An 11,237-nucleotide genomic window follows, 5' to 3' on the forward strand; every position below is an offset into this window, starting at 1 on the left:
TTGTTCAAGCTGTGTCTAGCTTTACTGGTTTTTATTGTCGATTACATCAGTCAACAAGAGAGATATGTTCAAATTTCTAACTCTATGGATACCTCTAATTATCCCTGTAGGTCTTACAGCTCCATGGGTGTGTGCATTTAAGCAATGAATTGGATTCTTTTATTATCAAACATCTTCATCTCTACAGGTGCCTTAACTGGGAACCCGTTTTATATCATACAGCTTTATAGTCTTTCTTTTGGTTTATTTTGTGTGATGCATATTACTACATCCTTTACACCTGACACTGTATCTCCATAAGTCACAGAATGCAGAGTACCAATTTAAGTCCAACTTGATAATCTCCTGACTTTCAATTGGCAATTTAGTCTACTTATACTTAATATAATCTCTGGCACACTTGGTTTTAAATATATCCTTTTTAAAATTTGTAATCACCTACTCTATTCCCATTCTCAACCTCCTTTTGAATTGTCTAGTTATTCATTATTCTATTTTATCTCTCTCATCTTGTTGTTTATACATTTGTTCATCATTCTTTTCATGATTTATCTATAATTTAAAATATGCATCCTCAACTTATCAATGGCCAATACAAATTAGTTCTTCATCACTTCCTCTATAAGGAGCTCAGCACAACTTCACTTCATTCCTCCTCCATCATTTATCTTATTCTCTGTCTATTTTTTGTCTTTGTGCAAGATTTTATTAAACATCTGTTTGTGCAGGACAACATCCAGCCTCCAGTTGCAGCTGCCAGGACCCTGTTACGCTGTAGGCACCGGCTGGAGCATGGCAGGTGCGTCTGGTTTCCCACCCTTCTGCTCTGAGATGGGGGTGGTGGGCAAGATTTCGTCTTTAGGTTCCACAATGCTCACATGATCAGGCAGAGGCTTCTTGGGGCCGATCTTACCACTTGGGTCCCAGGACAACATGATCTTCACTTTGATGCCCAGCACACTTTGTCTCAGGAGCACATGGCACACAGCAGTGTCAGCATAGTAGTTAACAGGGTCTCTCTACTGTGGATCATCAGCCCATCCACAAACTTCATGGACTTGGCCCTCTGTCCTCGGAGCTTCCCAGACACCACAACCTCGCAGCCCTTGGCCCTGCTCTCCATAATGAATCGAGGCACACCATAGCAGGCCCTTCGCACAGCAAACCTTCCTAGGAGTTTGTAATGTAGAGACTCTGCCTGAGCAATGGCACACAGACCTCTTGTGGCCAATTTTTCTGCATAAAGTTCTATGCTGCCCTCAGGAAGCCCAACCTCATCGGGACTACCCCAGTCAACTCTCTGATCCGATGACACTTCTTACCAAGAACATTCTGTGTTCTGGTGGCTAAAATAATGATTTTTGTTCTGGTTGGTGTAACTCGGACTTCGACTCCAGAGTAGCCATCTTCAGCCAGTTCCCGAGTGAGAAACTCATTTAGTTCAGTTTTGAAGATGCCATGGGCCACAAACTTCCTCTTCTTGGAAATCTGTACCACCATCTTGCGCCATCTCTGTCTATTTGAAGCTCCACAGGGCTCAATTATCATCATTTATGCAGTCAATATCTACTTACATTTAACTAACTGTTGTTTCTCTTGCTCTTTATTCCTTCCGGTATCTCACAGCATTCATCTGGAACGATATTCCTTCTATCCAACAGATACCCTCTAGTTAGTACAGATTAGCGTACAATCACCCTTTAATAACATTGATTTTTCTTTTTTCATTCTTGGAGAATCTTAGATACAGAACACAATGAGCAGTTGTTTTCTTTCAGCAATCAAAGAGGGGCAGTTCCATTTCCTTCTCATTTCTTTTTTTTTTGTTTGTTTGTTTTTTTTTTGTTTTTTTTTGTTTTGTTTTTCGAGACAGGGTTTCTCTGTGTAGCTTTGCGCCTTTCCTGGGACTCACTTGGTAGCCCAGGCTGGCCTCGAACTCACAGAGATCCGCCTGGCTCTGCCTCCCGAGTGCTGGGATTAAAGGCGTGCGCCACCACCGCCCGGCTTCCTTCTCATTTCTATTCTTTCATTCAAAGAGTCAGCTGTCGGTCTTCCTGCTGCTCTGCTAAGGCAGAGGGCTGCCTCTCCCTCTGATTCTGGCCGCTGTTTGCTTTTGATTTTGTGTTCAGAAGTGTTACTATGTTGGAGTATTGGCTTTTTGTGTTTTGTTGTTGTTGTTTTGTGTTTACACTGCTCTGTATCCTAGGGCTTCCCAACCATTCTCTGGTCCTGTGAGATGGCTCAGCAGGTAAAGTTGCCCTTACCAAGCCTGATGATGCCTTTAGTTCAATCCCAAGAGCCCACATGGTCAAGGACAGAAACAACTCTCATAAGTTTTCCTGAAACTTCCACACACCGGTCATAGCATGTGCACCTACACGTGCACAATAAATAAGGATTATAAAAACTTAGTGCTGGGCATGGTGGCATGTGCGTTTAATCCTAGCATTCCGGAGGCAGAGACAGGTAGATCTTTGTGAATTGGATCCAGCTTGTTGTCCGTAGAGAATTCTAGGCCAGCAGGGCTACAAAGTGAGACCTTGTCTCAAAAGAAAACAGAAACAACAAAATCTTTCAGATTTTCCCCCAATTATTTCTTTTGTCTCCTTTTCTTTCTCTTCTTCTGAATATATGATTGCATACATGTGAGGCACTTCTACCACATTTTGTCTTTGTAATCCTGTACTTGTTTTCTGTGTTCTTGCCCCTCAGTGTTTCATTGTTTTCATTATTATTTTGGCACCAGAGGTTGAACCTAGGGCTGTTGTGGAATATTAGTTTAAGATGTTTTACATTTGTTTATGCTGTAGAATAATGCATTAATGTTTAATAATGCAATAATGATGCAATAATGTTTAATGATGCAAAGATGTGTTGCATTCTTTTATGTTGCATTTGTTTAACTCTGTGAAGCTGTGTTACTTTGCCTGTCTAAAACACCTGATTGGTCTAATAAAGAGCTGAACAGCCAATAGCAAGACAGGAGAAAGGATAAGCAGGGCTAGCAGACTGAGAGAATAAATAGAAGGAGAAATCTGGGAAGAAAAGGTTCAGGAAGGAGCAAGAGAACAAGGAGAGGAGGATGTCAGGGGCCAGCCACGCAGCAACACAGCCACACAGCCAGTCACACAGCCACACAACCAGCCACACAGCCACACAACCAGCCACACAGCCACACAACCAGCCACACAGCCACACAGCCACACAACCAGCCACACAGCCACACAACCAGCCACACAGCCACACAGCCACACAACCAGCCACACAGCCACACAGCCACACAACCAGCCACACAGCCAAACAGCTAGCCACACAGCCACACAGCCACACAGCCAGCCACCCAGCCACACAACCAGCCACACAGCCAGCTACACAGCCACACAACCAGCCACACAGCCACACAGCCAGCCACATAGCCACCTAGCCAGCCACATAGCCACACAACCAGCCACACAGCCGCACAACCAGCCACACAGCCACACAGCCAGCCACATAGTCACCCAGCCAACCACACAGCCACACAACCAGCCACACAGCCACACAACCAGCCACACAGCCACACAGCCACACAACCAGCCACACAGCCACCTAGCCAGCCACATAGCCACACAGCCACACAGCCAGCCATGGAGTAAGAATGAAAATAAGACATACAAAAATAAGAAAAGAAAAAAAGCCCAGAGGCAAAAAGTAGATAGGATAATTTAAGTTAAGGAAAGCTGGCTAGAAATAAGCCAAGCTAAGGCCAGGAATTTATAAGTAACAATAAGTCTCTCTGTGTGATTTATTTGGGAGCTGGGTGGCAGGTCCCCCCAAAAGAGCAAAGAGCAAAAAGTCAAAGGGTAAAAAGAGTAAAACAACCAACTACACAGGATCTCACAGAAATACAGTCCAACCTCAGTGTTGATTTTCTCATGCTCTATCTTCTAATCCACCAATTCTCTCTTCACTGGTACCTCCTTTGCTTGGATCCACCCATTTAGTCTTTGAAACAGCTTCCTTGGGGTACAAGATGCCAGTTACACACCATTAAAGTCACCAACTGCAAATATTCCCTCAATAGTTTGAATGAATTCAGCCATACTACCATAGGCATCACGGAATCCAATCTCAGGCCATTTACACCACCCCTAAAAGCACACCCCCTTGGGATTTAATGGCAGTAAGTATTCAAAAGAGTAACGTTGGTTCTTATTTATTCTTTCCAGTTCTCTGGCCAAGGACATATTAACCCTCAGGACATAGGAATTACAGATATTGCTTAATAAAGTCACACCAAGCACAGGAAACAGGCACAAAAGCTCACTTCTCTGGGTTCCACCTTCAACCTGGTTCCCCAGTTCCTCACTGCCTTGATGGATCTCCAGTACTCCAAACTAAGTTTGGGATTGTTTGTTTGTTTCTCCTTTTGAATTTTAAGCAACTTTTCTCAATGGAAGAGGAGACACAAACAAACCAATCTACTAATGCCAGGCACAGTGACAGTCGATGCAAACTAGGTAGCAAACCTTATTATGCAAATGAGGATCCCTATGAAGATAAAAATAGGAATTACCGGGGATTTCACCACATCTGTGGGCACAGACCAGAATCACCACAAACAAATCAGAACGCTTGGCTACTAATAGTAGTGGAGGGAGCATTGCCCCAAAAATAAACAGTTGAGACCACAGTGGCCATAAGAAAAATAGAAGTCCTTGTCTCTTCCCTTTGTGCTATTTGGTATTAAAGAGAGAAATGAGCACTCACTCACTAGGGAAGAGACTCCCGAGGGTCTCACTGTATCAGCAGATGGAACTCACTGTGATACCAGTCTGTCAGATCCTGAGTCCTGTATTTCATTAATGCCTAAGATTTGGTAAATAAGACAGAACTGTGTGTGTGTGTGTGTGTGTGTGTGTGTGTGTGTGTGTGTGTGTTATACCAATGCACATATGAGAAATTTTAGACTTGAAAAGAAACTAATGATCCCTATATGACAAGCCCCATGGTCCCTTCTCTTCCTCTATTTTATTAAAAATGCTATATTTTGCTCTTCTGTACAAAATTCTATCCCTTATTCCATGAAGGAAAAACACAGTAGTGAAGGGCCTGGTGTACTGGCCTTTGAGAAGGCCAGTCCTGCCTCTTGGGTCGTTTACAGTGAACTCTTCTGGGCTAGACTGGAGAGGAGTCTAAGGAGAAGTAGTATTCTCAGTCAGACACAGCAGTGTGGCTGCCTAATTATAGCCTCACCACATCTTGTATTTTGCAGCCTGTCCTTTCCTGGAATTTTAATGATGCTATTCAGGATATCACTTCCTATTCTTAATCTGTGTATTTTAGATGACTTGATTCCAAACAATGTTTTGGATACAAACAGTCCAACATTTTTCCAAAACATTGGCTTTATTGGCATATAAAGTGATTTGCCACATGCATGGTGTTTACATCCTAGCAGGTGGATAATAGATCAGAGTTACAGCGATGTCAGGGGACTTTCCCATCCATGGTGGACACAGTGGAGAAAGAAAACCACTCAGTGAAAAGAAAACAGAATATGATTCCAACAATTTAACTTCTGCCCGTATGTCACTGTAGTTGACTAAGCAACAGAAAATAAAAATGAAATATTGGAAACCCTGAGCCTAACAACAAAGTAATGAGTTAACTCAGGGACAGGGGAACCCTGAGGCCAGCAGCCTCGGGTCTAGTTCATCCTACGTCCCTGGGGAACACTCAAGAGCTAAGGTTCCCCGTTGTGGATTTGCTAAACTCTAGCCTGGATAGGTTTGCCCTCTTAAGCAAAAGCCTAAAGTCAAAAGGGAAAAAAGAGCGTACAGGGTTCCTTAAAGACCGATACACTACCTAGCGCTTTTCTACTTAGTGTATATATATGTGCATCCAGGTGTGGTTCGTGTGTGCCAGTGCACGTGTGTGTGTGTGTGGAGGCCAGAGGACAGCTCTCAGAGACTGGCCCTCTCCGACCACCTTGTTGAGGCATGGCCTCTCTTACGTCTGCTCGGCCGCATCGTCCAAGTTGGCCAGCCTGCGAGTTTCAGGCAGATTTTCCTCTCTGCCTCCCATCTCACAAGGGGAGTGCTGAGATTACAGACGCTCAGGACCACAGCCAGCTTCGTGCGTGTGCTCCAGGCTTGCACAGCTACTGCTTTTACCTGCGGTCCTACCCCTGCCACCTACCTTTTCCTTTCATGTCCTACAAATAACCCAGGGTCTGACCAACACTACATCAATCTGAGTCAGAGGCAAAGGTCTTTCCACACTCAAAGCCGCTTGCCTCCCTATACTCCCTTGTCTAATTCTCGCTTTGGTGGGCCGTATCGGGATTGCTCATCTCCCTGTGTCCTGCCTCTCAATGGTGCCAACATTCTGAGACCTCAGCAAACACTGGCAGCTGAGTGACCAATTCTTACAGCAATCCAGAGGAAGCACAGGGGCTTGTTTCAACAAAGCACTGTAGAAGAAACCACAGAGACAGATTTGTGCCCCTGTGATCTGTAGAGCTCTCTCCAGACTTCAAGGATTTAGCTTTCTCCCCAGGTTCTTATTCTGACCCATTTTAAGCCTCAAGAAAACTTGAAGGAATAAGATAATAACTAAGTTGTGGGTCATAACTCCATAGCCTTAAATATGCTAGTAGGCATCTCCTAAGAACAAAAATAATCTCTATCATGGAGAAGTTTAGCTTTCTATCATGGAGAAGTTTAGCTTTTTACGAGTACCCTGTATGTTCAAAACTTAGTGGTACAAGACATTTTCAACAGTCTAGCACATGCTGGGTCATAGCTCACTTGATAGGGTGCTTACCTAGAACATATGGATCCCCAAGCCCCAAATACCATACAGACCAGGCATGGTGGTATACACCAGTAAGCCTTGCACTGGGGAGGTGCAGGTGAGAGTCAGGAGTTCAAGGTTATCCTCAGCTTACAGTGAGTTCAAGGCCAGCCTGGGCTACATGAAGCTGGAGCACAGAAGTCATGCCTTCAAGGAATATATTACATAGTTTGTGCTTTAGACTATGATAACATTAACTAACTCAGGACAATTATATTATACACCTAATGGTACTAGTTACAAATAGAATACAGGTCCGAAGAACTGAGAAATCAGGTGGAGTTGAAGTTTAGGGAAGACATAAGATATATATAACCTGTTCCTCCTCTTCCTAGGTAACAAATGGACTACATTTCCCAGAAACCCACTTGGCAGTTGAATGTGACCATCTTATTAAATATGGCTAATAGAATAGGGAGGAAGTAGGCTGTATGTACTGCAATGTAGGCCTGGCCAATAAAAGCTAGTCATCCAGGGGTCACCATGTTCTTGTCCCTTTCTGCTGAGGGATCCACACAGGCATAGTGACCGAGGGTGGAAAGTGGTAGTCCTTTTCAAAGCAACGTGCTTCACGTCATCAGTGAAAGAGAGGCATCCACTCACCAAGTCCCCCTTTCAGATTTGTAAGAAAGGAACTCCTACTGCTTTGATTCACTGCACTGTTTCGCATTTGCTGAAGCAGCAAATTTCACCAGAATAAACATGTTTGAGCTTAAAATACCCCTGAATGTGTGTGGAGGGAAGTGATGCTTTGAAAATGCTTGCTGTGCGCTCTCTCCTCTCTCCTCTCTCTCTCTCTCTCTCTCTCTCTCTCTCTCTCTCTCTCTCTCTCTCTCTCTCTCTCTCTCTGACAGGGTCTCATGTAGCCCACTTTGAACTCAGTATGCAGCCAAGGAAACCTTAAACTTCTGCCCTTCTTGCATCTATCCTCCCCCAGTCCCCCACCTCCCAGTTGATGGGATTATAAGCAGTATCACTACACTCAGTTTTACGAGGTGCTGAGGATCGAACCCAGGGCTTTGCGCAGTCTGAGCAAACACTTTATCACTTAAGTTCCATCTCCAGCCCCATGTTTCTTCTTTCTTGTTTTCTGTATATGGTCATGAGTAGACCAAAGATAGCCCCTGCTTGGAGGAACAGTGATACTACTAAAGCAGGAAACAAGAGGAAGGGACTGGGGCTCTCTTTTCCATCAGAACAAGCACCCGGCCAGTCTCTCCACTGAAAATAACCCAAATGTGTTTTGCAAAGCATTTCCTCACAAATAATCTGACATGTATTTGTGAACCAACAAGAAAATAAGACACACTCAGAAGAGAACATGTGTATTGTTTTTTTTACCCTGAAGGCATTTAACAAACGGGAAGAATTTCAACTATTTTCCTAATGTAGCCGGGCACAAGGGATAAACTTGGTGTCATTAAGCAACCCAAGACTCACCAAAGAACAGAGTATGACAGGAGGCACCGAGTGAAGGAGGACCCCAAAGGAAATAGTCGAAATGCCTGTTGTAAAAACGAGTGCGAAGTAGGAGGAAAATGGTTTGTACTAAACACGGGTAAGCACGAGATAGGCCTCAAGATGAACGGGTGGCTTGTGTGGATTCTAGACTCAGATGTTACAAATCAGGAATGATCCCAACAAAGAGGCAGAAGAAAATATCAGTGCTAGAGAAACTCACATTCAACTCAAACTCAGAATTCCCATGGATGGACTCCAAAACAAAGTCACAGGAAAACAAAATAAAACCAAACAATAGACAATACACCATGTCCCCGGAAACAAAGCGCATGAGCAGTCAGACAATGCAGGGCAGAGCTGAAGCCACAGGCTCCGAACTTTACAACGATCAGATACCAAACAGAAAATAAGTGTTCAATTAAATGATGCCCAGTGTCCGTAGGCAACATTAGATAAGACACTGAATAAATTACAGATTGTACTTAGAATCCAATTGATTGATAGATTACACTCTCATATTTGAAAAACAAAAACTTCAAAATTAATGAACTAACTGGCAACATTAGTAAGCCAGGAAAATAACAAAATAATAAACACCAAGATTAAAAAGCATGAAGAAGACTGGAGAACTATTCTACATCTTAGCCTAAAGGATGAGTGCAAACAGAGAAGTAGAGAAGTTTAATGGATTCAACTTAGAAAGAATACAGCATAAAGACCATATTCTGAGAATCTTCCAGAACCAAGCAGGGAGGAATTAACTAGCATTCTGGAAACTCCAAGTAAAAATATATGTTAAAAAAAATTTGCAGCTGGTCACAGAGGTGTATGCCTATGATCCAGGCACTTTGCAGCTGGTCATGGAGGTGCATGTCTATGTATGATCCCAGCGCTGTCAAAATGGAAGCAGGGAAAGCAGGAGTTCAAGGCCAGCTTCAGCTATATAGCAAGTTCAAGGCCAGTCTGAGCTACATGACACCCTGTCTCAAATAAAAATAAAAATAAAAACCAATAAAACCTTCATACCAAGGTTCTTTATAATAAAACTGCGCAACCTTAAATAAAGAGAATATATTTAAAATTAGTAAAGTAGTCTTGAAGAGTGTCCAGCACAAACGAAAATTAGACTTAGCCATGATTACTTAGCAACAGCAGATGCCAGAAAATAACAGGACACGACATCTTCAACCAAAATCCAGTTGTTTAAATCAATAACAAAAAGATAACTCAAGGGGGTGGAGAGATGGTTCAGCGATTCAGAGCACTTGCTGTTCTTCCAGAGGATCTGAGTTCAGGTCCCAGCCCCCATGTCAGGTGGTCCACAACCATCTGTAAGTCTAGCTCCAGGGAATCAGATACCTTTGGCTTTCATGTGCACATCACACACATACGCATTCCCACATGCAAGCACACACATCCACACATAATTAAAAATAATAAATCTTTTCTTAAAAATACAACTTAAAAAATACCTACCAGGGGCCAGCAGAATGGGTGAGTGAGTAAAAGCGCTTCCTGCTCAAGCCTAAGGACTTGATTTTGAACCCCAGATTCCACAGTGGAAGAACAGAACCAACTCTTAAAAGCTGTCCTCTGACCTCTACGTGTAAGCTTTGGCATTTAAGACTCAACCTCCGCTCCCCAAACACACACACACACACCACTAATAAATACCTGCTGGGCATAGTGATTTAAGCTCATAATCCTAGCCCTAGGTAAACTGAGGCAGAAGGACTCCCATGAGTTCAAGAACATCCCGGCTGTACAGTGAGTTCCAGGCATCCTGGCTATTAAAAAAGACCCTGTCTGGAAGAAAGGAAGGAAGGAAGGAACTCCCATAAGCTTAGAAAAAAAACATTTTAGTAGCTTATTGAACAAAGAAATGTAATAATAAACTTAGAAGCTATTTAGAGCTCAACATTAAAACTTGTGAAGGCGGGCTGGAGAGATGGCTCAGCGGTTAAGAGCACTGCCTGTTCTTCCAGAGGTCCTGAGTTCAATTCCCAGCAACCACATGGTGGCTCACTACCATCCATAATGAAATCTGGCGCCCTCTTCTGGCCTGCAGGTGTATATGCAGACAGAACACTGTATACATAATAAATAAAAATAAATCTTTAAAAAAAAAAAAAAAAAAAAAAAAAAACTTGTGAAGGCTAATTTAGTTCTTAGAATCTAATTGATAGATTGGATTTTTACATTTAAAAAAAGCTTCAAATTAATGAACTAAACTGTAACCTTCAGAAGGTAGAAAAATAACAAAACAATAAACTCCAAGATTAAAAGGAATAAAGACACAGGCAAAAACTAAATAGAGACAGCATGAAGAAGATGCAAGATGCTAAGAGGATGCTCTATCACAACTTCTGGTGACACAGATGAAGACAAAGCAGGCAAACATACAGGTGACATTTTAGGAATGACTACAAACTGTGACATCCTGAGGGTTTAACACACTATCAGACACACACAATCATTACACCCTAAAACGGCCAAGCTAAGACGAAGTAAATTCTCAGAAGGAAATGTGGTACAAGGACCCAAGGGATCTTCACGAAGCTGCAAAGAATGAAATCATGTCCTTTGCAGGGAAAATGGATGGAACTAAAGGGGCCGTGGCGTGAAGAGAAGGTAGCCAGACTCAGAAAGACAGTCACATGTTTTCTCCCATAAGTGGGATTGAGATGGGAGACTATAGGAAATATGAAAGCAGAGGGGGAGACCAGGGCCAGCAAGGGGTGGGAGTGGGGGGTTATAAGGGGACAGGGATGAACACGGCACACGGCACACACACACACACACACACACACACACACACACACACACACACGCACGCACACACACACGTGCGCACACACACGCACGCGCACACACACGAGCACGCATGCACGCACACGCACGAGCAGGTCATGGTGAAACAAATTATTCTGTATGCTAAC

The 11,237-nt window shown here is 43.2% G+C and overlaps 1 pseudogene; it reads right to left on the reverse strand.

Annotated features, from left to right (window-relative positions):
• Positions 1 to 767: 767 nt before the first annotated feature.
• LOC131924531 (small ribosomal subunit protein uS3-like) lies at positions 768 to 1,502 on the reverse strand (annotated as a pseudogene).
• Between the last annotated feature and the right edge of the window lie 9,735 nt (positions 1,503 to 11,237).

The sequence above is a fragment of the Peromyscus eremicus genome, chromosome 14 (assembly GCF_949786415.1).
Source record: "Peromyscus eremicus chromosome 14, PerEre_H2_v1, whole genome shotgun sequence".
NCBI lineage: Eukaryota > Metazoa > Chordata > Mammalia > Rodentia > Cricetidae > Peromyscus > Peromyscus eremicus.